Genomic DNA, 27053 nt, shown 5'->3' on the forward strand with positions numbered 1-27053 from the left:
TTGAGACGTCTGGACCTGCAAAAAATGGTGAATGAATTGCTAACCTAGGCACATGAACGCATTGGTTTACCAGTTAATACATCCATCTCATTATTCAGTTTTACCACATAATTCAAACAAACCAGAAGTGAAGCTTAGTTGCGAGCACTTGAATACAAGGAAGTCCAACTCTGATGCAATCATAAGGTCAACTAGAGCTTCAGAAAAATGTAATCGTCCAAGAGTTCTAGTACTGAGCATGTATAACACTGAATTTGTTTCTTCAAACTTACCAGTTTTCAGGGTCAGAACTTATTTCTGCATTTTGCCTGTCCTAATGAGGGCTTGCAGATGTCAGCTTGGAAAACATACCCTTCTTTTAGCATTCCCTTCATTGTTTATGGAAGAACGCCAAGAGTGATTGAATGCCAAGCCACATCATAACAGCTAGAGAAGTATTCGAGTGACAGAATGAATAAGTACAGAGATCAAGACAGAGATCAACTTTTGTAGTTATAACCAAACTAGTGAGCGTAAAATAAATCCTTGCTCATGATGTTTTTTTCAAACCCTCCCGAAGCTCATTTTGGATCATTTTTTCCTGAACTCCCAGATTCCAGAACTACCGGGTGTTCTGGTTTTTTATGAACTTTTTTGTTATATCTTATTCAGAACTTAAACCAATATATACAATACGCACATGTACTACACAAGAATGTGCATCTGCACTGTCCATAACAACGAGTTAACCAAAAGAAAACTAATTTATGAAGGAAGCAGTTCTTGAACATTGGTTTAAGCTTTATTTGTTGAGATTTTCAAACTTCTACAGTGGTTATACCTACAGTTGTGGGACACACTTTCTATTCAGTTGAGAGCGTCCAATATTTTTGCAGAATATGCTACATGAAAAGGGGAAGGGGGAAGGCCAGACTTCGTCGTTGCGTCGTTGAACGACCTCGGGTGTCGGCAGTGAACGTACTGTGGTGCCGGCGGTGAACGGCCTGAGCGCTACGATGGCGCGAGGGTGGCCAGGGACATAGCAGGGAGGGTAGGACGGTGGCGAGGTTGTGCGAGGTGGGGAGGCGGCAGTGCGGGATGGAGGGATGCCGCCGGAGTTGAGGAGTAGGAATTGTTCAACAATACTATTGATCTAATTTGCATGTGCACAGTACCATCAACGTTGAACTTGTTGAGTTCTGGTTTTTGAACCTTTCCAGTAGTAATTTGTATATGTACATGTACTTTTTTTTGCACCTCAACCATTGACATGCAAAAATTATTTTATTTACAGAAGTGTTGTATATAAGCATCACAAATCATATGAATCTTTTCTGCCAAATGGATCATACAAGATATTAACCAAAAATCACACACAATAAGAAATCACAAGTACCTAAGTTAGTAGTTCAACATAAAGGGCTGAACTTGTGAACAAACTGTCATTCATCTTTTTTGCTCACTTCTTTGTCCCTGCCTCAAGCGAAACCTGATTTTACATTAGCTACAAACAAACATGAACACATCAAAACTAGTAGGCGAGTGCAAAGAGACATTTTAGCAAACACATGGCGTGCACTCAGAAAAACCTTATGTAATGAAGAACAAAGAGGAGGGACGATGGGCAGGGACGTGTGCACCAACTGAGGCAGGGGACGCATACGGGAGCCCAAACAGCCGGAAGGTGGCTTGACACAGTCGGCCTGGGAGCTGCGACGGTGAACGGCCTAGGACGACCGGGTTGGACTGCTGGTCGCAGCGGCGGCAAACCCTACGCCCAGGCCACACCGGGATGAGAGGCAACCAGAAGGACGTGGAGGGGCGTGTCCACGGTGGAGAGATTGAACGGCCTGTGGTTGGAGCGTTGAACTGCCTGTACATGGTGGTAGAGTGGTAGCAGCGCATGAATATGGTGCGGGGCGATAGCCGTGGTGCCGGTTATGTTGCGGGACGATGGCAGGATCTGGGAAGGAAGCGGCGTCCGGCGGGGCGGGGAAAGGAGGCGGTGACCGTCGGCGCGGGGGAGGGAGGCGGCCTCTGGCACACGGGGGAGGGAGGTGGCCGGCGCGGAGGAAGGAGGAGGGTGGCGCGCGGTGGAGGGAGGCGGTCAGCGTGAGGGAAGGATGGGGCGGCGCGCGGGGCAGGGAGGTGGCCGGCGCGGGGAAGAAGAGGGGTGGCGCACAGTGGAGGGATGCCGCGGGCGCGGTGGAAGGAGGCGGCGATGGTGGTCACAGTGGAGGGCCGTGGGCGTGGGAGGTAAGGGAAGGGTTGGCACTGGGTGCCTATTTTGTTTTTCTTGAGTGGTACCGGTTCGGACTGTTGGGCTCAATTTGCAAATTTGCCGATCGCTTCTTATATAGGGCCGAGGGGTAACAAAATAATATTCTGTTACTAGTAAGAGAAAAGTCCTGTCCTATATATATATACATATACATATATACATATATACATATATATATATCCACTTGGATGTAGGTTTTCATAAAATTATTATTGTTGACATTACCCTTGAGGTAAAAGTTTGGGAGGCAAAACTATAAGCCCCTATCTTTCTCTGTGTCCGCTTGAAACTTTGAAACCATAAATATCACATGAGTGTTAGCAATTGTTAAAGATTAAATGATAGTTGAGTATGTGGAGTTTGCTGAACCAAAGCTCTTACATAGACCCTTCCCGAAAATGAGATGAATTGCAATTGTTTGATGACTAAGAGCATGGTTTGTTAGTTTTCAAGAAAGTTTATGATCTTTACTTTAACATGTGAATAGCTTGTTACTTGATCATTAGAAGTTTTATGAGTTGAGCTACTGTTATGATATATAATGATGCTAGAAAAGGTGATTGAAACTATCATTGATCAAACTTAAGCACTTGCTAGCATTCACACTTCATAAACTATTTCTTTTATCATTTACCTACTCGAGGACGAGAAGGAATTAAGATTGGGGATGCTGATACGTCTCCAACGTATCTATAATGTATGAAGTATTCATGCCATGTTTACAATAGTTTTATATTATTTTGGTATGATTTGATTAAAACTAACCCGGACTGACGCTGTTTTCAGCACAACTACCATGGTGTTGTTTTTGTGCAGAAATAAAAGTTCTCGGAATGCGCTGAAAATCAATAGAGCTTTTTTCTAGAAATTATAAAAAATACCGGAATCAAGAGTTACCGGAGGGGAGACCGTGGGTCCCACAAGGGTGGAGGGCGCGCCCTTGTGCCTCATGGACTTCCGGTGGGGCCCCCTGACTTGTTCTCGACGCCAACCTCTCCAATAAATGCCCAAACCTCCAGAAAATAACCTAGATCAGAAGTTTCGCTGCCGCAAGCCTCAGTAGCCACGAGAAATCAATCTAGGCCCTCTCTGGCACCCTGCCGGAGGGGGCCATCATCACCGGAGGCCATGGAGGAGGATCCTGGAGGGGCCATCATCGCCATGAAGGCCAAGGACCAGAGGGGGAACCTCTCCCCATCCAGGGGGTTGGCCATGGAGGAGGAAGCGCAAGGGGGAGAACCTCTACTCCTCTCTCTCGGTGGCACCGGAGTGCCATTGGGAGGGGAATCATCACCGCGGTGATCGTCTTCATCAACATCACCATCATCATCACCATCCTCATCTCTTTTACGCGGTCCAATCTCCCGCACCCTGCTGTAATCCCTACTTGAACATGGTGCTTTTTGACACATATTATGATCCAATGATGTATTGCCATCCTATGATGTTTTGAGTAGATTTCCTTTGTCTTTGGGTTGATTGATGATCTAGATTGGTATGAGTTGTATGTTTTATTTTGGTGTTGTCCTATTATGCCCTTCGTGTCGCGCAAGCATGAGGGATTCCAGCTGTAGGGTGTTGCAAGACGGTCATGATTCGCTTATAGTGGGTTGCTTGACTGACAGAAGCATAAACCCGAGTAAGGGGGTTGTTGCATATGGGATAAAGGGGACTTGATATGTTAATGCTTTGGTTGGGTTTTACCTTAATGATCTTTAGAAGTTGCGGATGCTTGCTAGAGTTCCAATCATAAGTGCATATGATCCAAGAAGAGAAAGTATGTTAGCTTATGCCTCTTTGTCATATGAAATTGCAATAGTGATTACCGGTCTTGTTAACAATTGCCTAGGATAATTCCGCACACCGACCCATCATTATTTCACACTCGCTATTATAATATTTAGTAATATATTCTAACTTTATGATAACAACCCCTACTTTTATATTTTAGCTCTCCGATATCATGCAAAGTTATCCTCTCCATACCCACAACATAGTTTTATTTCTCGTTTCTAGTTGGAAGCAAACGTTTAGTGTACGTAAGGTCGTATCAATGGCAGATAGGACTTGAGAGAATAATGATCTTACCTTTAGCTCCTTGTGGGTTAGACACTCCATACTTATCATCCACCTTTGGGAATCGCTACGGTGATTCCCTGCACTTGGGGATTATCAGTCCCTACTATCATCCTCTCCACATACAGTCATCTCCTTATTCCTCTCGGTTGTTGACGTCGTTGACTACGCCAGACGATGGCGCACCATGCATGGCAAGCGAACCAAGGAAGAGCACTACGGCGAGGCCTCGGAAGGAACAAACATGAGCCGTGGAAGATGCCAGTCTAGTCGCAGGCGGAGGGGAGTATGAGCGTTGACTGGTTTAGGTGCAGGTGCGTGTTGGGGTTGACGTCGCCAGAGAATAACAGGACGTGTGGGGGAACAGAGGGATGGACTGGCCAACATTTGAGTAGGGCGGCGGAGGCGCAGCCAGCCGTGGGAGGCGGGAGCAGGCTGAACCGACGGGGTGGTTTGATTTAGGTGTCTAGAGGAAGAAGACAAGATATAGAAGATACACGACAGATGTTGAATGTAAATCCAATGGCTGGTAGGCAGAATCGTTTGTTGACTAGTCAGTCGACATCACCTTGGATAGGTGATACGTTTCCAACGTATCTATAATTTATGAAGTATTCATGCCATGTTTACAAAAAATTTATATGGTTTTGGTATGATTTTATTAGAACTAACCCAGTCTAACGCTGTTTTCAGCAGAACTACCATGGTGTCATTTTTTGTGGAGAAATAAAAGTTCGGAATGGGCTGAAAATTTACAGTGATTTTTATGGACCAAAAGAGACCCCCGAAGCACAAGAGTTGGGCCAAAAGAGTCCAAAGGCAACCACAAGGGTGGAGGGCGACCCCACCTAGGGCGCGCCCCTGGCTTGCCGCTGCCTCATGGACCCCCTTGACGTGAGACCGACGCCCAAAATTCCTATAAATCCCCAAACTCCGAAAAGAAACATAGATCGAGAGTTCCGCGCCGCAAGCCTCTGAGTCCATGAAAAACTAATTTAAGCCTGTTCTGGCACCCTACTGGAGGGGGGGGGGAATCATCACCGGAGCCATCATCATCATCCCGATGGCCACCATGATGAGGAGGGAGTAGTCGACCTTCGGGGCTGAGGGTATGTACCAGTAGCTATGTGTTTGATCTCTCTTGTGTTCTTGATTTGGCACGATCTTGATGTACCGCGAGCTTTGTTATTATAGTTGGATCTTATGGTGTTCTTCCCTCTCTACCTTGTGATGAATTGAATCTTTTCCTTTGAGGTTTTGTTATGTTGGATTGAATCTTTGGATGTGAGAGCACTTGATGTATGCCTTGCGATGGTATATCCATGGTGACAATGGGATGTTCTATTAATCCACTTGATGTATGTTTTGGTTATCAACTTGCAGATTCCCGTGGTGACATTGGGGTAATCTATGCATAGGGGTTGGTACGCGTTTTCATATTCCTTTCTCTGATAGAAATCTTGGGATACTCTTGAAGTTCTTTTGTGTTGGATTGAATATTATGAATCTGAGATTGTGTGATGCATATCGTATAATTGGCCCACGGATACTTGTGGTGACATCGGAGTATCTAGGTGACATTAGGTTTGATTGATGTGTGTCATGTGGTGTTATTTTAGTATGAACTCTAGGGTTGTTTGTGACACTTATAGGAATGGCCCAATAGATCGATCAGAAAGAATAGCTTTGAGGTGGTTTCATACCCTATAAGAAATTTCATCTTATGTTCTCCGCGATAGGAACTTTTTAGTGATTCTTTGTTGCATGTTGAGGGATTGTTATCTGATCCAATTATGTTATCATTGTTGAGGGAACTTGCACTAGTGAAAGTATGAACCGTAGGCCTTGTTTCCAAGCATTGCAATACTATTTTCACTCACTTCTATCACTTGTTACCTCGCTGTTTTCATTTATTCAGATTATAAAAATATATTTCTACCATCCATATTACACTTGTATCACCATCTCTTCGTCAAACTAGTGCACCTATACAATTTACCATTGTATTGGGTATGTTGGGGACACAAGAGACTCTCCGTTATTTGGTTGCAGGGTTGCTTGAGAAAGACCATCTTCATCCTATGCCTCCCACGGATTGATAAACCTTAGGTCATCCACTTGAGGGAAATTTGCTACTGTCCTACAAAACTCAGCGCTTGGAGGCTCAACACGAGTCTATAAGAAGAAGGTTGCGTAGTAGACATCAAGCTCTTTTCTGGCATCGTTGCCGGGGAGGTGAGTGCTTGAACGTATATCTTTAGATCTTGCAATTGAATCTTTAGTTTCTTGTTTTATCACTAGTTTAGTCTATAAAAGAAAACTACAAAAAATATGGAATTGAGGTTGCCTCATATGCTTCATCTTTATCATGTCTTTCGTGAAAATAAGGATTCCGATAATTGTGCTCAAGTGTTAGAGGAAGAAGTCAATAAAATGTTTGGCATAAAATCTTTGAATGATGATCATGATTGCAATGTTGTTAGTATGAATTCTTTGAATATCCATGATGCTAATGATATGCAAAACCATAAGCTTGGGTATGCTATGTTTCATGAAGATGATATTTTTAGTCCCCCAAGTTTTGATGAGAAAATTTATTATGATGATAGCATGCCTCCTATTTATGATGATTATATTGATGAAAGTGGGTTTGGAAGAGTGTCAACTTTATGTAGTAGTGATCCCACTATTTTGGAGGGTGTTGAATCTTATTGTAATAATTATGAAAGTGGATTTGGAGAGGTCATGACTTTATTTAGTGATGAATCCACTGTTTTGGAAGAGGTTACAATTCACTATGATAGAAAAGTTGCTATATATGATGATTATTGTGATGACATGTATGCAGTAAAGAGTAATGATATCCATGAAACTTGTCATCATGATTTTAATGTTCAATTTGATTATGTCAATCAAGTATCTCATGATAGTTATTTTGTTGAGTTTTCTCCCACTACTATTCATGAGAAGAAATTTGCTTATGTGGAGAGTAACAAAATTTTCTATGTTTGTGGATCATGAAAAGAATGCTTTATGTGATATCTACATTGTTGAATTTATTCATGATGCTACTGAAAATTATTATGAGGGAGGAACATATGCTTGTAGGCATTACAATAACTAGATAACTCCCTGCGTGTTGCTGCGGAAAATATTGCCTACAATTAATCCTTTACTCGACTGACTAACTCTCCTAAACGGATCATGAAAAGAATGAATAAATGACTTTTCTTGGTCAACAATACTTTAAAATGATAGTACATTACTTATACCAATGAAAGTATCACAACTGACAACCAGTCAGATTAGAGGATTATATGGTAGTTTACACGCGGAAACCAAATGGTTTACGACTTCAATACATGCCCACCATATCCACTTCTTCTCTAAGGAAGAAAACCCTTCTATCTATAACTGAAACATCACCACCTATCTACATCCCCAAGTTTTAACCATGCCAATGTCCATGAGAACTCCCCTGTGCATTTAGTTTGATCCATCGCTCCACATGACGAAAATAAAATGTTGGATATGAAACACAAAAATAACTGAAGGGAAACTTCAGAATCAAGAAAAAAGTTAAATGTAAACATCAAGGGCCTTCTATTATTCAGAGAAGATGGATTCATCTTGCATTACTACTAATTAATATGAGAAGATGTGTTGAACAACTAAGAAAAATTTGGATGGCATATCATCAAATTAAACTTCTGCACTTTTGCAATTCATTGGACATTTTCAGCAATACACAATAGTAATATGTGCAATTGTGGTCCTGAAAAAGGAATGGAATAACATGAGTATCATTGACTGGATGGTATCATTGCTTTTTCAATAGTTGACTGACATGGTTGATAAAATCAAGGGTTTTGCACGAACACAATGATTTGGATCCATAGCATTTTGGCACACCTCGATTGATATATATTTTGGGATCTGGGGAGTTATGAAGTATTGTTTCTGCAGACTGCACTATAGATGTCAGGGAACACCTCGACACACCAGTGCTCTTATCTTGAGTTCCTGATCAAGCCGCCAACTACTGCTACTGCTAGCAGCCGTGTGCTATATCGCCGTTCATTGGATGGCGAGAGTACTGCAGTAGAGAAATAGTTACATGTATTAGGAATTGATTTGACAGATAATTAGATGTGTGTGTGTGTGTGTGGCATGGTGCCCATCTGAGCTGGGCCCTCCGTTCTCATACTTTTGCCAAAATGAAAGAAGGAACTGCCACATTGTACCTCTTGTTTATTAGATACTACATGTCAATCTCACCATGGATGTCAAACTGCAATAAATTTATTGAGGAAAACGAAATTCAGATCGTCCGTTCACGAACTATATCAGCTGCAAGATTCCTCCCATCATCCCGATCTGTCGAAAAATTCAGAAAGTCAGTTAGACTCAACATAAAACCTAACTAATTGAACTTATCTCCTGATAAGTGATCAGAGCAGGGAGTGCCATTGTGTACTTGCTTGTGTGTAGTGGCGGTGCGACTAATCTGATACCACGCAATCGAGGAGAGGAAGAGAACGACTCAACGACACCGGCAAGCGAAGAGGAGAGTCAGTGAAGTTAGCAAAGCGACGATGGGATGAGAGGGGACAGATGGGAGATGTATATGAAGGAAAGGCAAGACAATGCGCCGCGAAGGGTTAACTACAGCAGTTACCACGTGCATGCGTTTGTTGCAAACACATGATTTCAAGCATTACGTAGTTCTCTTATTTATTTATTAGTACATTTCTCTATCTCAAATGGCGCACGTACAGGGGGAAGACCAAGGAAAAGTGATTTCCTGCCTATAAAATGAACGGTGCTTCCTGTCCCGCTGGAGTATTTCTGATAATTATTCCACAAAATAAATGATGACGTGGATGCATGGAAGTACTATGCATGCTAAGAATTGATGATGTGGAACACTGCTGAGGTGGATAGCTTGCATGTTAAGAGGAATAGGATAGTGGGGATGAACTATTTAGGTATTATAGATATCAAGTTTCCTCTCTATGTGTTGAAAATCTTGAAGTTATGTTTGTTTTGCCTTCCTATGCTAGTTGATTCTTGTTCCCATAAATTGTTTGCTCACAAAATCCCTATGCATAGGAAGTGGGTTAGACTTAAATGTGCTAGTAATATGCTTCATGATGCTCCCATTATGTTTCAATTCTTATGTTTTATGTGAGCATCATTGAAATCATCATGCCTAGCTAGGGGTGTTAAACAATAGCGCTTGTTGGGAGGCAACCCAATTTTATTTTTTGTTTCTACTTTTTTGTTCATGTTTTCCAATAAATTTATCATCTAGCCTCTGGTTAGATGTGTTTTCATGTTTTAATTTAGCGTTTGTGCCAAGTAAGACCTTTGGGATAGTTTGGAAGATTGTTGATTTGATCTTGTTGAAAAGCAAAAACTTTTGCGCCTAGTAAAACAATTGTCAAAAATCACAGAAGCGTGCTTTTGGTCTAAATTTTTTACAAAAAATTGAGATACAAATTTCCCAGGTTTTCCTAAGTTTTTAGAATTTTTGGAGTTGCATAAGTATACGAAGTTCCCTGATTACTACAAATTGTTCTGTTTTAAAACAAATTCTATTTTTCATGTGTTACTTGCTTATTTTGATGAATCTATGAGTAATATCGGAGGGTATATACCATGGAGAAGTTGGAATACATTAGATATAACACCAATATGTATTTAGAATGAGTTCACAACAGTACCTAAGTGGTGATTTATTTTCTTATACTAATGGAGGTCATAAGATTTTCTGTTGAGTTTTGTGTTGTGAAGTTTTCAAGTTTTGGGTGAAGTTTCAATGGACTAAGAAATAAGGAGTGCCAAGAGCCTAAGCTTGGGGATTCCCAAGGCACCCCAAGGTAATATTCAAGGAATACCCAAGCAACTAAGCTTGGGTATGCCCCGGATGGCATCCCCTCTTTTGTCTTCAATCCATCGGTAAAATTACTGGAGGCTATATTTATATTCACCACATGATATGAGTTTTGCTTGGAGCGTCATTTTCCTTTATTAGGATTTACTGGCTGTTCTTTAGAAGAAGGTTTTGTATCTTTTAGTTCAATAAAAATGTCAAGTATAGCCTTTACCATGCTTATTTTGCAAGTCTATATGTTGCTGTTTTGAGGAAAGTTTTCTATCATTGTCTGAATTCTTCTGGAAAGTCGGAATGTGATAAAATCTTGAAATTTTTACACAATAAGTAACAACAAATTTTCTACAATGTGGTAGTTTTTCAAAAAAAATTGGAGTTAGGGAAGTATGATTTTCTAAAGTATAGAATGATAAGGTTTTGCATGGATTTATATTAACTTATCTCACGAGTTCTTGTTGAGTTTTGTGTGGATGAAGCTTTTGAGATTTAGGGAAAACGTGATATGAGGGGAATTAAGGATACACAAAATCTCAAGCTTGGGGATGACCAAGGCATCCCAAGTTAATATTTCAAGAAGTCTCAAGCATCTAAGCTTGGGGATGCCCCGGTTGGCATCCCACCTTTCTTCTTCAACAATTATAACTGAGCCTAACTTTTTGCTTCTTCACATGATATGTGTTATCCTTGCAATGTCATTTTATTTTGTTTTGCTTTCTTTTTGAATAAAATACATTAGATCTGAAATTTTTAAATGAGAGAGAGTCTTCACATAGCTACATAATTATTCAACTACTCATTGATCTTCACTTATATCTTTTTGGAGTAGTTTGTCATTTACTCTTGTGCTTTACTTATATCCTATGAGTAAATGGTTTAATGAATTGCATATCATAAATCTGAAATTATATATGTTTCATATGCTTATCCCATGGGGAGTAATGACTTCACATATAAGAAGTATAGGTGGTAAATTTATTGAAAGTTAGCAAACACAGTATTGGTCATATTAACAATTCATGAAACAATATTGAAGGAAGAGAGATTTCACATATAAATATACTATCTTGGACATCTTCTATGATTGTGAGCCCCATTAATTATTTTCAAACTTGAGCAAATCAGTTGAAGTTGGACAAGGAAGAAAACATAATGAGTTATGTTTGGGTATATTTGTATAGAAGTTATATTGTTATGGATCATCCAACATGTGGTGCTTGCTTAGGATCTTTTGCTAGCCAAAAGTTCGTATTGAGTAGAGATACTACTTGTGCATCCAAAAACCCTTAAACCCAGTTTCTTGCCATGAGAGTCCACTATATCAACTTATGGATTGAATAAGATCCTTCAAGTAAGTTGTCATCGATGCATAAAGCAATAAAAATTGCTCCTAAATATGTATGATTTTTTATTGTAAGGGAAAATAAGCTTTGTACAAACTTGTGATGGTGAAGAAATAAAAGCAACAGACTGCATAATAAAGGTTGTTGTCACAAGGGGCAATATAAAGTGACGTTCCTTTGCATTAAGAGCCTGCACATCCAAAAATAAAAAGCGCATGGGAACCTCTGCTTCCCTTTGCGAAGGGCCTATCTTTTACTTTATGAATTTATTTTTATGCAAGAGTCAATATTATGCTTTCTCATTCCAACCTAAGTTATTCTTTAATTGGCAAGCATCATGGTGGGGAAAGATCTAAGCATATATGGCCATTCAAATATATTTGATCATGAATGATTATTGTTGACCATTATCTATATGATAAATAAGTTGGGAGGTGAAACATTAAGCCCCTATCTTTCTCTGTGTTTGATGGATCTTATTTGTTCTAAAAATATGCTTTGAATAGTAGCCATCATGGAAGACTATATGATAGTTGAGTATGTGAAATTTACTAAATCAAAGCTCTTACATAGACCCTTCCTGAAAATAAGATGAATTGCAATTGTTTGATGACCGAGGACATAGTTTGTTAGTCTTCAAGAAAGTTTATGGTCTATGCTTTAACATGTGAATAGCTTGCTACTTGATCATGAGAAGTTTTATGAGATGAGCTACTGTTTATGATATATAATGAAAAGTGACTGAAATTATCACTGATCAAACTTGTGCACTTGCTAGTATTCACACTTCATAAATTATTTCTTTTATCATTTACCTACTCGAGAACGAGCATGAATTAATGTTGGGGATGCTGATACGTCTCAAATGTATCTATAATTTATGAAGTATTCCTGACATGTATACAACAATTTTATATGGTTTTGGTATGATTTTATTAGAACTAACCCAGACTAACGTTGTTTTCAGCAGAACTAACATGGTGTCATTTTTTGTGCAAAAATAAAAGTTCTCAGAATGGGCTGAAAATTTACAGTGATTTTTTATGGACCAAAAGAGACCCTCGAAGCACAAGAGTTGGGCCAGAAGAGTCCCGAGGCAACCACAAGGGTGGAGGGCATGCCCCCTGGCTTGCCGCTGCCTCATGGACCCCCTTGACGTGAGACTGACGCCAAAAATTCCTATAAATCCCCAAACCTCCGAAAATAAACCTAGATCAGGAGTTTTGCCGCTGCAAGCCTCCGAGTCCACGAAAAACCAATCTATGCCCGTTCCGGCACCCTGCTGGAGGGGGGAATCATCACCCGAGGACATCTTCATCATCCCAGTGGCCACCATGATGAGGAGGGAGTTGTCCTCCCTCGGGGCAGAGGGTATGTACCAGTAGCTATGTGTTTGATCTCTCTCTCTCTCTCTCTCTCTCTCTCGTGTTCTTGATTTGGCACGATTTTGATGTACCGTGAGCTTTGTTATTACAGTTGGATCTTATGGTGTTCTTCCCTCTCTACCTTGTGAAGAATTGGATATTTTCCTATGAAGTTTTGTTATGTTGGATTGAAATTTTGGATGTGAGAGCACTTGATGTATGTCTTGCAATGGGATATTAGTGGTGACAATGGGATGTTCTATTGATCCACTTGATGTATGTTTTGGTTATCAACTTGCGGATTCCCGTGGTGACATTGGGGTAATCTATGCATAGGGGTTGGTACGTGTTTTCATATTCCTTTCTCTGATAGAAATCTTGGGATACTCTTGAAGTTCTTTGTGTTGGATTGAATATTATGAATCTGAGATTGTGTGATGCATATTGTATAATTGACCCATGGATACTTGTGGTGACATTGGAGTATCTAGGTGACATTAGGGTTTTATTGATGTGTGTCATGTGGTGTTATTTTAGTACGAACTCTAGGGTTGTTGGTGACACTGGTAGGAATAGCCCAATAGATCGATCAGAAAGAATAACTTTGAGGTGGTTTCGTACCCTACAAGCAATTTCATCTTATGTTCTCTGCAATAGGAACTATGGAGTGATTCTTTGTTGCATGTTGAGGGAATGTTATATGATCCAATTATGTTATCATTGTTGAGGGAACTTGCACTAGTGAAAGTATGAACCCTAGGCCTTGTTTCCAAGCATTGCAATACCGTCTTTACTCACTTTTATCACTTGTTACCTTGCTGTTTTTTATTTATTCAGATTATACAAATAAACTTCTACCATCCATATTACACTTGTATCACCATCTCTTCGCCGAACTAGTGCACCTATACAATTTACCATCATATTGGGTGTGTTGGAGACACAAGAGACTCTTTGTTATTTGGTTTTAGGGTTGTTTGGGAGAGACCATCTTCATCTTACGCCTCCCATGGATTGATAAACCTTAGGTCATCCTCTTGAGGGAAATGTGCTACTGTCCTACAGGACTCTATGCTTGGAGGCCCAACACGAGTCTAAGAGAAGAAGCCTGCGTAGTAGACATCAATAGGCTTTTTCCACGTGGGTCCCAAATGTCAGAATCCAAATCTGTCACGGCCATGCAGCCTTTCCTATGAAAAATTATAGCCCATTTGGTGCGCTAGATCAAAATAAGTTTTTGGGTGCTGGTGGAGGCTAATCACTTAGGTTCTGTAATGCACAGTGAGCTCAAGCAGCCGGCAAGAGTGATGTTGTTTACCTTGGTTGGGATTTGTTACAATATTTCTCTCTTAATTAAACAAATGGCAAGCCATTTGCCTTGTTTCAAAGAAAATAAGACAGTCACAGCCGAGTTGAAACCCTGATTATAAACTGTACAAAAGCATGAGGGTTAATTGTTCATCATGTTTAGAAAAATCCCAGATTGAAAAGGGCAACAACATCTAACTCCAGCACTATTTTCAGAAGTCACAGTCAAATGGTACGGTCAGGTCCATAGAATGAACATCCTCAGTCATAAAATTTACTGGATTATGACCACAAGATGTTGTAAATAGAAGCCCGACACGTTCTGAAGCCCTTTTGTCCACATGAAACTCCTTATTTTGCTCTTCGACATACCCATCCATCAAAACCATGCTGCTGATAAACTTAAGCCTGATGGGCAATAGTAATCTCACATTCAGCAGGAAGAATGTGACAAATCTAGTGTTTGCATGGTTGGCTACATATTGTTCCAGCGTTATTGTGTTCAATCAAATGTCATGAGAAGTGAGAATATCCTAGTGCTTACGAACCCACCGATTGGTTATAACTTTCTTACCCCGTCCTGTTTCCTCAATAGACATGAAGATTGAAAACAGTTAAGGTCTAGAAAAAGAGTGTCGAAAGAACAACAGCTGAATGGTTAATTCTAGTACACTATATGTGGGCTTTCAATGTGCGTGAAATTATCACCTTTATATAAAACTTCTCCAGACATGGAAAGCATTGTAGCAAGCTAATAATATTGTTCAGATCAAAACTATTCATAAGGATATATAAGATCTTGACAGACTCCAGCACCATTGATAGGCTATCCATGGGCAAACTCTTCATTGAGCATAGAACATAATATTAGTACAAAATGTGTACTCCAAGATGATACAAAACTTATGCGCAGAAGTTTAAAATGCAGCTTATGATTACAAGTTTAGATGATAATATACAGTACCTGAAGAATTATGGAGCCAAACACCGTCTTGAAATGAGCACAAAGATCATGTATTACACCCAAGGTCTCCAGTTTAGGCGCAGAGACGGCAGTTATTTGACGGTGAATAACGAGAATCAAGGATCAACCTTTGAAGTGAATGGGGCATCTTCGATGATGATCTGCCTTCCATCGAAAGAAATTCCAATTCTTACGAGGTTAGGCGACTTTATTTGGAGACAACAGATTCTAACTATGAAAACAAGCACGAAGCACTCCAGAGCAGGGTAACTGGAATGGATGATGCTGTGCAATGAGGCCTCTGACATACAAACCCGCACAAGTGAAAGTTTTTTGAGAAATGGAAGTCGAAGGTTTAGTACCAGATTGTCTGGTAGGTTGCACATCGCAAAGGCGGCGGTGTGGAAAGAGGAGAAAAACCGCGAGATGGACATTGGTGCTGAGGGCACAAGGACATGGCGTTCGGTATGTGGTATGTGATTTCTAGGGGAATAGTGGAACTCAAGCAGCTATAGTTCTATGAATATAGGGGATTTCAGCCAGGCGTCCACCATGCAGGGCATGCTCAGGTAGCATGCCGGGATGCAGAGGCTTTGAATGGAGCCCTGGTGGGAGGACATGATGGCTCTAGGAGTTCAAAATCATTAAAGAGAGATAGCTGACGATAGTCGAAATTAAGGGGCGCGACACGCCATAGAGGGCACCACCGAGTTGAGAGGACTTGGGTGCGGTAGCAATCCTTGGTGGGGAGAAGCGAGATGATCTCCCCAAGGATGGCGTCCGGGAGATCGCTAATGCGGTCCACCCGAGATTTTACGTGTTCCTAGGATCCGTTGGGGGACGATCACCGCTTCTCCCCGCACTGGCGGGTGCGGGATCTACAATAGGTGTCGCCATTGGCGGGAGCCTCATCTTCTTGGCGCTGGGGTCAGCCAACTCCATTTTCCTTGAGGGCATCGCGTCGAGCTCACGGATTTGAGCAGAGTATATGCGCTATACATGTGAACGTCGACTACATGAAACTTCACCATTTGGGCCTAAGGGAATGCATTGTGGAGTAGTTATTAGATGATATGTTGCGAGAGTGACAGAAGCTTAAACCCCAGTTTATGCACTATTCCATAAGGGGCTGATTTGGATCCAAAAGTTTAATTCTATGGTTAGATTTATTCTTAATAATTTTCTCGTAGTTGTGGATGCTTGTGAGGGGGTTAATCATAATTAGGAGGTTTGTTCAAGTAAGAACATCACCTAAGCACCGGTCCACCCACATATCAAATTATCAAAGTAGCAAACACAAATCATACCAACATGATGAAAGTGGCTAAATGAAATTCCCGTGTACCCCTCAAGAACGCTTTGCTTATCATAAGAGACCATTTTGGCCCGTTCTTTGCCTCAAAAGGATTGGGATACCTTTCTACACTTTTGTTACCATTACCGTTACTTGCTCATTACAAATTACCTTGCTATCAAACTACTCGTTACTTACAATTTCAGTACTTGCAGACATTACCTTGCTGAAAACCCCTTGTCATTTCCTCCTGCTCCTCGTTGGGTTCAACACTCTTACTTATCGAAAGGACTATGATTGATTCCCTATACTTGTGGGTCATCAAGGATATTTTTTGGCGCCATTGCCGAGGAGTGAAGCGCTCTTGGTAAGTGGAAATCAGTCAGGAAAAATTATTACTACTGCTGAAATTTATTGTCACTTGCTACTATGGAAAACAATCCTTTGAGGGGTTTGTTCGGGGTATCTTCACCTCGACCGGAACCACAATTAGTTACCCCTCAACCTAATGCACCTACTAAAAATATTGGTTATGAAATTCCTTCGTTTATGATAGAACAACTGCTAGCTAACCCTTATGCAGGAGATGGAACCGAACATCCTGATATGCACTTGATATATGTGGAGGAAATTTGTGCATTATTTAAGCTTGTAGGTTTACCCGGAGATGAAGCTAAGAAGAAGGTTTTCCCTTTATCTTTTAAGGGAAAAGCATTGGCATGGTATAGGCTATGCGATGATATTGGATCTTGGAATTGGAATCGATTGAAATTGGAATTTCACCAAAAAATTATCCAATGCATCTCGTTCATCGTGATCAAAATTATATATATAATTTTTGGCCTCGTGAAGGAGAAAGTATCGCTCTAGCTTGGGGGCGTCTTAAGTCAATATTATATTCAAGCCCCAATCATGAGCTCTCAAGAGAAATTATTATTCATAATTTTTATGCTCGGCTTTCTCATGATGATCGATTCATGCTTGATACTTCTTGTATTGGTTCCTTTATGAAGAAGACTATTGACTTCCGGTGGGGTCTTTTAGAAAGAATTAAACACAACTCTGAAGATTAGAAATTCAATGAAGGTAAATATTCAGGTATTAAGCTCAAGTATGCTTGTGTTAAATCTTTTATGAATATTGATGCTTTTCAAAAGTTTAGCACTAAATATGGACTTGACTCTGAGATAGTAGCCTCCTTTTGTGAATCATTTGCTACTCATGTTGATCTCCCTAAGGAGAAGTGGTTTAAATATCACCCACCTATCAAACAAGAAATTGAAGAACTAATAGGTAAGGATGAAAGTATTATTTATAATGTTGATCCAGTTGTTCCTACTGCTTATATTGAAAAACCACCTTTCCCTGTTAGGATAAAGGAACATGCTAAAGTTTCAACTGCAGTCAACAAAAGTTACATTAGAACTTCCAAACCTTCTAAAAAAATCAGAGTAGAACCTAGTGTTTCTATGGTTAAAGATCTCTTGGTTGAAAATATAGATGGGCATGTTATTTACTTCTGTGAGGAAGCTGCTAGAATTGCCAAACCTGATGAAAAAGATAAACATAGACCTGTTTTTGGCATGCATGTTGTCTCACTTAAAATAGGATATCACTGTTATGAGGGTTTATGCGACATAGGTGCCAGCGTGAGTGCTATTCCTTTTACCTTACATAAAGAAATTATGAATGATATAGCACCAGCTGAAATAGAAGACATAGATGTTACTATTAAACTTGCTAATAGAGGCACCATCACACCATTTGGGATTGTTAGAGATGTTGAGGTCTTGTGTGGGAAAATAAAATTCCCTATTGATTTTCTTGTTCTTGGTTCTCCACAAGATGACTTTTGTCCCATTATCTTTGGTAGACATTTCCTGAACACCGTTAATGCTAAAATAGATTGCGAGAAGCAACTGTCGGTGTTAGTTTTGGTGATGAGTCTCATGAGTTTAATTTTTCCAAGTTTAGTAGAAAGCATCATAAGAAAGAATTGCCTAGTTAGGATGAAATAATTGGTTTTGCTTCTATTTGTTGTGCCTCCTACTGATCCTCTAGAACAATATTTGCTAGATCATGAAAATGATATGCATCTGCATGAAAGAAATGAACTAGATAAAAATTTCTTTGAACAACATCCTCTGCTTAAACACAATTTGCCTATTGAAACTCTAGGGGGTCCTCCTCCACCTAAAGGTGATCCTGTGTTTGAATTAAAAAAATTGCCAGACACTTTGAAATATGCTTATCTTGATGACAAAAAGATACATCCTATTATTATTAGTGCTAACCTTTCAGAACATGAAGAAGAATGATTACTAAAGGTTCTGAAGAAGCACCGAGCTGCTATTGGATACACTCTTGCTGATTTAAAGGGCAATAGTCCCACTCTCTGTCAGCACAAAATCAATATGGAGCCTGATGCTGAACCCGTTGTTGATCACCAATGATGTTTAAATCCTAAAATGGAAGCAGTGGTAAGAACAGAGATATTGAAGCTTCTGGAAGCAGGTATAATCTATCCCATAGTTGATAGTAGATGGTAAGTCCCGTTCATTGTGTCCCTAAAAAGGGAGGTATTACTATTGTTCCTAATGAGAAAACTGAACTTATTCCACAAAGAATTGTCACTGGCTACAAAATGGTAATTAATTTTAGAAAATTAAATATAGTTACTAGAAAAGATCATTACCCTCTACCCTTTATTGATCAAATGCTAGAAAGGTTGTCAAAGCATACACATTTTTGTTTCCTTGATGGATACTCTGGTTTTTCTCAAATACCCGTCTCACAACCTGATCAAGAGAAAACCACCTTCACTTGTCCTTTTGGAACTTATGCTTATAGATGTATGCCTTTTGGTTTATGCAATGCACCTGCTACCTTTCGAAGATGTATGACCGCTATGTTCTCAGACTTCTGTGAAAAGATTGTTGAGGTTTTCAAGGATGATTTTTCCATTTAAGGGACTTCTTTTGATGATCGCTTGAGCAACCTTGATCGAGTTTTACAGAGATGTGAGCAAACTAATCTTGTCTTGAATTAGGAGAAGTGCCACTTTATGGTTAATGAAGGTATTGTCTTGGGACATAAAATTTCTGAGCGAGGTATTCAGGTGGACAAAGCTAAAGTTGATGTAATTGAGAAAATGCCATGTCCTAAAGATATCAAAGGTATTCGTAGCTTCCTCAGTCATGCTGGTTTCTATAGGAGGTTTATTAAAGACTTCTCTAAAACTTGTAGGCATCTTACAAATCTTTTACAAAAGGATGTTCCATTTGTTTTTGATGATGATTGTGTAGAAGCCTTTGAAATACTTTAGAAAGCCTTGGTTATTGCACCTATTGTTCAACCACCTGATTGGAACTTGCCTTTTGAAATTATGTGTAATGCTAGTGATTATGTTACTTGTGCTGTTCTAGGACAAAGAGTTGATAAGAAATTAAATGTTATTCATTATGCTAGTAAAACTCTAGACAGTGCCCAACGAAATTATGCTACTATTGAAAAAGAATTCTTAGTAGTGGTGTTTGCTTGTGATAAATTTAGATCTTACATTGTTGATTCTAAAGTGACTGTTCACACCAATCATGCTGCTATAAAATATCTTATGGAAAAGAAAGATGCTAAACCTAGACTCATTAGGTGGGTTCTCTTGCTACAAGAATCTGACTTACATATCACAGATAGGAAAGGAGCTGAGAACCCCGTAGCTGATAACTTGTCTAGGTTAGAAAATATTCTTGATGACCCGCAACCTATTAATGATAGTTCTCTTGATGAACAATTAGCTGCAATAAATGTTTCTCATAACACTCCTTGGTATGCTCACTATGCTAATTACATTGTTGCTAAATACATACCACCAAGCTTCACATACCAACAAAAGAAAAAAAATTCTTCTATGATTTAAGACATTACTTTTGGGATGACCCACATCTTTATAAAGAAGGAGTAGATGGTATTATTAGGGTTCTGTACCTCATCATGAACAAGAACAAATCCGACGGAAATATCACTCCGAAGCTTATAGAGGACATCATGCGGGAGATAGAACTGCTCACAAGGTATTGCAATCTGGTTTTTATTAGCCTACTCTCTTCAAGGATGCCCGTAAGTTTGTTTTATCTTGCGATGAATGTGAAAGAATGGTAATATTGCTAAGCGTCAGGAACTGCCTATGAATTATTCACTTGCTGTTGAAACCATTTGATATTTGGGGATTTGATTACGTGGGACCTTTTCCTTCCTCTAATGGGTATACACATATTTTGGTTGCTGTTGAAGTGGGTAGAAGCTATTCCAACTAGTAGTGCTGATCACAACACCTCTATTAAAATGCTTAATGAAGTAATTTTCCCAAGGTTTGGAGTCCCTAGATATTTAATGACTAATGGTGGCTCACACTTTATTCATGGTGCTTTCCGCAAAATGCTTGCTAAATATGATGTTAACCATAGAATTGCATGTAGCGACCAGACCTCAAACAGTCTGATCTCTATGCATCAGTGTCATCCCTGGATCGGTAATGCTGACACGCACAGTACTTGAGGATTTATAACAGAGTAGCAATCACACACTTATTACATCGAATGTCTCAAAAGAGAGCTTATTACAATAAATATGGCTTAAGGCCATCTAAAACAATAACAGCGGAAGGCTTGGAAGATAAAGTGAGTCCATCAACTCCAACGTCATCACTGAGTGAAAGACAACGACCTATGGAACCTTACTCGTCGTCTGAAAAGTCTGCAACATGAATGTTGCAGCCCGAAACGGGTCAGCACATGGAATATGCTGGCAATGTAACACAAGAGAGTAATGAACAGAATATATGCTATCACTACATGCATATATGGCTGGTGGAAAGCTCTATGGTTAACAGTTTTGCATAAAGCCAATTCTTCCCTACAACAAAGGAATACATTTTATTTAACTATCATGGTGGTTGTTAAACATTGAGAAGGTTCCTCCAACTCAATTCCAATTAATCATCATCATTAAACCCAATCAAATTATATTTAAGAGTGATGAGATCAACATGATAATCCAAGAACTAGATACTCAAGACGTCCATAACCGAGGACACGGCTAACCATGATTATTTTGTACACTCTGCAGAGGTTTGCGCACTTTTCCCCACAAGACTCGAATACATCCATGGTCGGAGAATCGAGACACGGTCTTTTTGAAACAATAACTCTTTACTCTGGGTGGACAGTTACACCTACTTTCCCATACATCTGCTAGCCCACCACTGAAAGAGGTCTTACAACGTACTCAACTATGCTAGAGCCCATAATAGCTTATGGCTGCACACAGAAGTTTCTAGCATGAATAATCTTATGATCCCTTTGAGCCTGGGTGCCGGACGGTAGGATGATCACACGGGTACTCTGGGATATCCTAGGACAACACTGGATTCTCCAGGTGCCCTGACATCGCTGGGTACTCCAGGGTGCCTTCAAGCAATCCACCCAGATGTGTATTAAAGTAGCCACCTTAATTCAACCATTAGTTAACAATACTCACATCTGTCATGAATCACTCGAACCAAACCACGTCTACGAGCATAGCATAGCAATATAAGCAGCGCAGAAGTAACTTCCAAAGGTTTGATAATAAACAGGACAATAGGTACTACCTCATCATCCACTTCCCAAATACCCACATGTTATCAAGCCCTACTCATGCAATTGTTTGAGGATTGATCTAATGCAATAAAACTAGGTAGTAAATAGGTATGATCAAAGTGTTACTTGCCTTGCTGATGATCCGTGAAACCTACACACTCGTAGTAGCACGCTTCGCACTCCGGGTACTCTATCGCAAACAAACAAGCATACAATAAGCACTCAACTAGAAGCATAGGTAAAACTCAAGTAAGAGATCTAACCAGAAAGTTCAACTTAAGAACTCCGGTTTGCAAAAAGAATCAAATCAAACGAAGCAACGAAACTCAAACTGCGAAAGAAACAAGATCCGTTTACTAAATCTGGACTTAAGTCAAATTTTTATAGTAGCAAAACCTTGTTCAAGTTGGTTAAACAGAAAGAGGGCTTCGAGATGAAACTCTAGCTTCTTGAATCGCCTGATTCCGATAAACGAGCAAAAAGATAAACTAAAACGAAAATCAGGGAAGAAATTGCGATCGAAAATAATCGCGGAAAAACCGTGGAAAAAGAAAAACTGAAGAACAGGCTAATGAACGAACGTTCGCTATCTGCGGCTAACAGGTGAAAATCGTTTGTTAAAACGAACGAACGGACGGGCGTTCGCTAATTAACTAAACCAGGGAAAAAAATAAATCCGATCTAGAAAAAAAATAACTGTTGTTCTAAAAAAACAATGGTTTTCTAGCGAAAGCCGGCGGCGGCTACCTGCACGAGGTTCGGCGAGGGCGGAGGCGGCTCCGGTGGCTCCGGCGGTGGCTCCAGCGATGACGGCGGCGGCAGGCGGTGGCTTCGGCGATGACGGCGGGCGGCGGGACGGCGACGGGTGGCGGCGGGGTCGGCGCGGCGGCTGCGTGGCGGCGGCGGTTTCAGCGGCGGCGACGCGGATTAGGCGGTGGCGTGGGCTAGGGTTAGGGTTAGGTGGCGGCAGTGGGCTGGTGGGCTCGGCGGGGCGGCTTTTAAAGCCTGAGGCGACGGGAGTCCGGGTTGCCCATGGCCCGTTAAGTTGGTTTCGTTTTTTAATTATTCCGTGTAGAAAAACAAATAAAAGAAATACTAAACAGACTCCAAAAATCTTGAAATAAATTTTCCCCATCCTATAAAAATATAGAGGACAAAGTGAACATTTATTTGGGCCTCTAATGCAATTTTTAAAAACGCATATTTTTCCTAATTCAAATAAAATAGCAATAAAACTCCGAATAAAATACTTATTTGATTTTAATATTAAATCTCCAATATTTCTTTATTTTTGGGAAGTCATATTATCCCCTCTCTTTTATTTTCATATAAGAAATATTCGAAGAGAAAATTATTAAAATCAAATGATCCTCTTTTCAAAATTTGAGAAAACTCAAAGATGAAAAATAATGAAATCCCCAACTCTTTCCGTGGGTCCTTGAGTTGCATAGAATTTCTAGGATCAAGCCAAAATAAAATAAAATATGATATTCAATGATGATCTAATGTATAACATTCCAAATTGAATATTTGGGATGTTACAAACCTACCCCCCTTAAGATGAATCTTGCCCTCGAGATTCAGGTTGGCTAGAAAATAGGTGAGGGTGGTCCTTCCGTAGGTCTACCTCTCGTTCCCAGGTGGCTTCATCCTCGGTATGGTGGCTCCATTGAACTTTGCAGAACTTGATAACCTTGTTGCGTGTGACTCGGTTGGCAAACTCAAGAATCTTCATTGGTTTCTCCTCGTAGATCAAATCGCTATCCAACTGAGTCGCTTCCAATGGCAGTGTATCTCTCAGAGGGATATCGGCCATATCTGCATGGCACTTCTTCAACTGTGAAATGTGGAACACATCGTGAACTCCTGACAATCCTTCAGGCAACTCCAATTTGTAAGCAACTTCTCCCATACGTCCCAAAACTTTATATGGTCCCACAAAACGTGGTGCTAACTTTCCCTTAACTCCAAAATGCTTAACTCCTCGAAGTGGGGACACACGAAGATACACTCTGTCTCTGACTTCGTAAACTGTCTCCTTGCGTTTAGAATCTGCATAGCTCTTCTACCTGGACTGTGCTACCTTGAGTCTATTGTGAATCAGCTTAACCTTCTCTTCAGACTCTTTAATCAAATCTGGTCCAAACAACTGACGGTCTCCAACTTCATCCCACAACAATGGTGTCCTGCACCTCCTTCCGTACAAAGCTTCGAAAGGGGCCATCTTCAAACTTGATTGATAGCTGTTGTTGTAAGATAACTCTACATATGGCAAATTGTCGTCCCAACTAGATCCATAATCTAGCGCACAAGCTCTCAACATGTCCTCCAGAATCTGATTGACTCTCTCGGTCTGTCCATCTGTTTGTGGATGAAAGGCTGTACTAAACTCTAGCCTGGTACCCAAAGTTTCATGCAATTGATTCCAGAACTTTGAGGTAAACTGGGTTCCTCTATCTGATACAATGGTCCTTGGAACTCCATGCAGACATACGATCCTGGTCATGTATATCTTTGCCAACTTAGCACTGGTGTAAGTGGTCTTCACTAGGATGAAATGAGCTACCTTCGTCAAACGATCGACTACAACCCATATCGAGTCATAGCCTGAATGAGTCCTCGGCAATCCCGTGCTAAAGTCCATGCCTAGCTTATCCCACTTCCATTCAGGTATCGGCAATGGCTGTAGCAATCCGGCTGGCTTCTGATGCTCTGCCTTCACTCTTTGACATACATCACAAACTGCTACATACTTAGCAATATCCTTCTTCATTCCAGTCCACCAGAAACTGTCCTTCAAATACAGACACATCTTGGTATTTCCTGGGTGAATCAAATATGGCAAATCATGGGCCTCTTGCAGAATCAACTTCCTGATCTCCTGATCATTGGGCACATATACGCGGTCCTCAAACCATAAGGTATCGTGCTCATCCTCACGAAATCCTTTAGCCTTTCCTTTGCTCATCCTTTCCTTTATCTCGGCAATCTCTTTGTCCATCTTCTGATCTTCTCTGATCTTATCCATCAAAGTAGACTGAATTTCCAATGCTGCTACATAGCCTCTCGAAACTATTTCCAAACATAGCTCACGAAGATCCTTTGCTAACTCCTTGGGTAACTTTCCGGTCATGAGTGTATTGACATGGCTCTTGCGACTCAACACATCGGCTACTACGTTAGCCTTTCCGAGATGATAATGCAACCTCGTATCATAATCCTTGATGAGTTCTAACCATCTCCTTTGCCTGAGGTTCAACTCCTTCTGCGTGAAGATGTACTTCAAACTCTTGTGATCCGTGTACACCTCATAATGGTTTCTGATGAGAAAGTGTCTCCATGTCTTCAACACATGCACTACAACTGCTTTTTATACTCCAAATCATGGGTAGCGTAATTCAACTCATGGGGTTTAAGTTGTCGTGAGGCATATGAAACAACTCTTCCCTCCTGCATAAGCACTGCTCCAAGTCCTCGACGAGAAGCATCGCAATACACTTGATAATCCTTGAGCTGATCTGGTAGAATCAACACTGGAGCTGTAGCTGTAACCAAACATTTCTTCAACTCCTGAAAACTGGCCTCACATTCCTCAGTCCATTTGAACTTGGTGTCCTTCTTCAACAACTATGTCATGGGCTTTGCAATCTTCGAGAAACTTTCAATGAATCTCCAGTAGTATATTGCAAGTCCAAGAAAACTCCGGATCTCTCCAACTGACGTGGGTGCTTCCCAATTTGTCACAATGACAACCTTGGTGGGGTCTACTGCTATTCCTTCTCCGGATATAACATGTCCAAGGAATCCAACTTCCTTCAACCAAAACTCACACTTGCTGAACTTGGCATATAACTGATGTTCTCTGAGCTTCCCAAGTACCAAACACAAATGCTCCTTATGCTCCTCTTCATTCTTCGAGTAGACTAATATGTCATCAATGAACACCAGGATGAACTTATCCAAAAACTCCATAAACACCATGTTCATCATGTTCATGAGATAGGCATGTGCGTTAGTCAGACCAAATGACATAACGGTATACTCATACAGCCTGTACCTCGTGGTAAAAGTTGTCTTAGGTATATCCTGATCTCGAATCTTCAGCTGGTGGTATCCTGATCGCAGATCGATCTTGGAAAATACTTTAGCTCCTTGCAACTGGTCAAACAAATCATTGATAATCGGCAGTGGGTACTTGTTCTTGATTGTCACTTCATTCAACCCTTGATAATCAACAACCATCCTCAACGATCCATCCTTCTTCTCCACTAGAAGCACTGGTGATCCCCAAGGTGAAGAACTTGGGCGAATATACCCTTTATCCAGTAACTCCTTAATTTGTTTCTTAATTTCCTCCAAATCCTTTGCATTCATCCTGTACGGTCTCTTAGATATTGGCCCTGTGCCTGGCAAAAGCTCAATCAAAAACTCAATGTCTCTATCCGGTGGCATGCCTAGCAACTCTTCTAGAAATACATCAGGGAAATACTTCACCACTGGTACTTCCTCCTGTACAACTCCTGATAAGGAATTCACTTGAGTCCTCTTCGGCACATGCCGGGATACATAGTTGATCCTCCTTCCTTCTGGGGTGGTGAGCATAATCGAATTACTGGCGCAATCGATGTTTCCTCCATACATTAATAGCCAATCCATACCTGAAATCACATCCAAACCTTGCGACTCCAAAATTATCAGGTCTGAGGGGAAAACATGCCTACCTATGGTCAATGGCATCTGAAAACATCCTTGGCTTGCCATATGCTCCGCTCCCGGCGAGCTTACTAACATAGGTGTTCTAAGAACCTTGGTGGGCAGTTTATACTTATCCACAAATCCCCTTGATATGTATGAATGCGATGTATGAATGCGATGCACCAATATCAAAAAGAACGATTGCAGTAAATGACTTAAC

Source organism: Triticum dicoccoides, chromosome 6B, assembly GCF_002162155.2.
Source record: "Triticum dicoccoides isolate Atlit2015 ecotype Zavitan chromosome 6B, WEW_v2.0, whole genome shotgun sequence".
Classification (NCBI taxonomy): Eukaryota; Viridiplantae; Streptophyta; class Magnoliopsida; order Poales; family Poaceae; genus Triticum; species Triticum dicoccoides.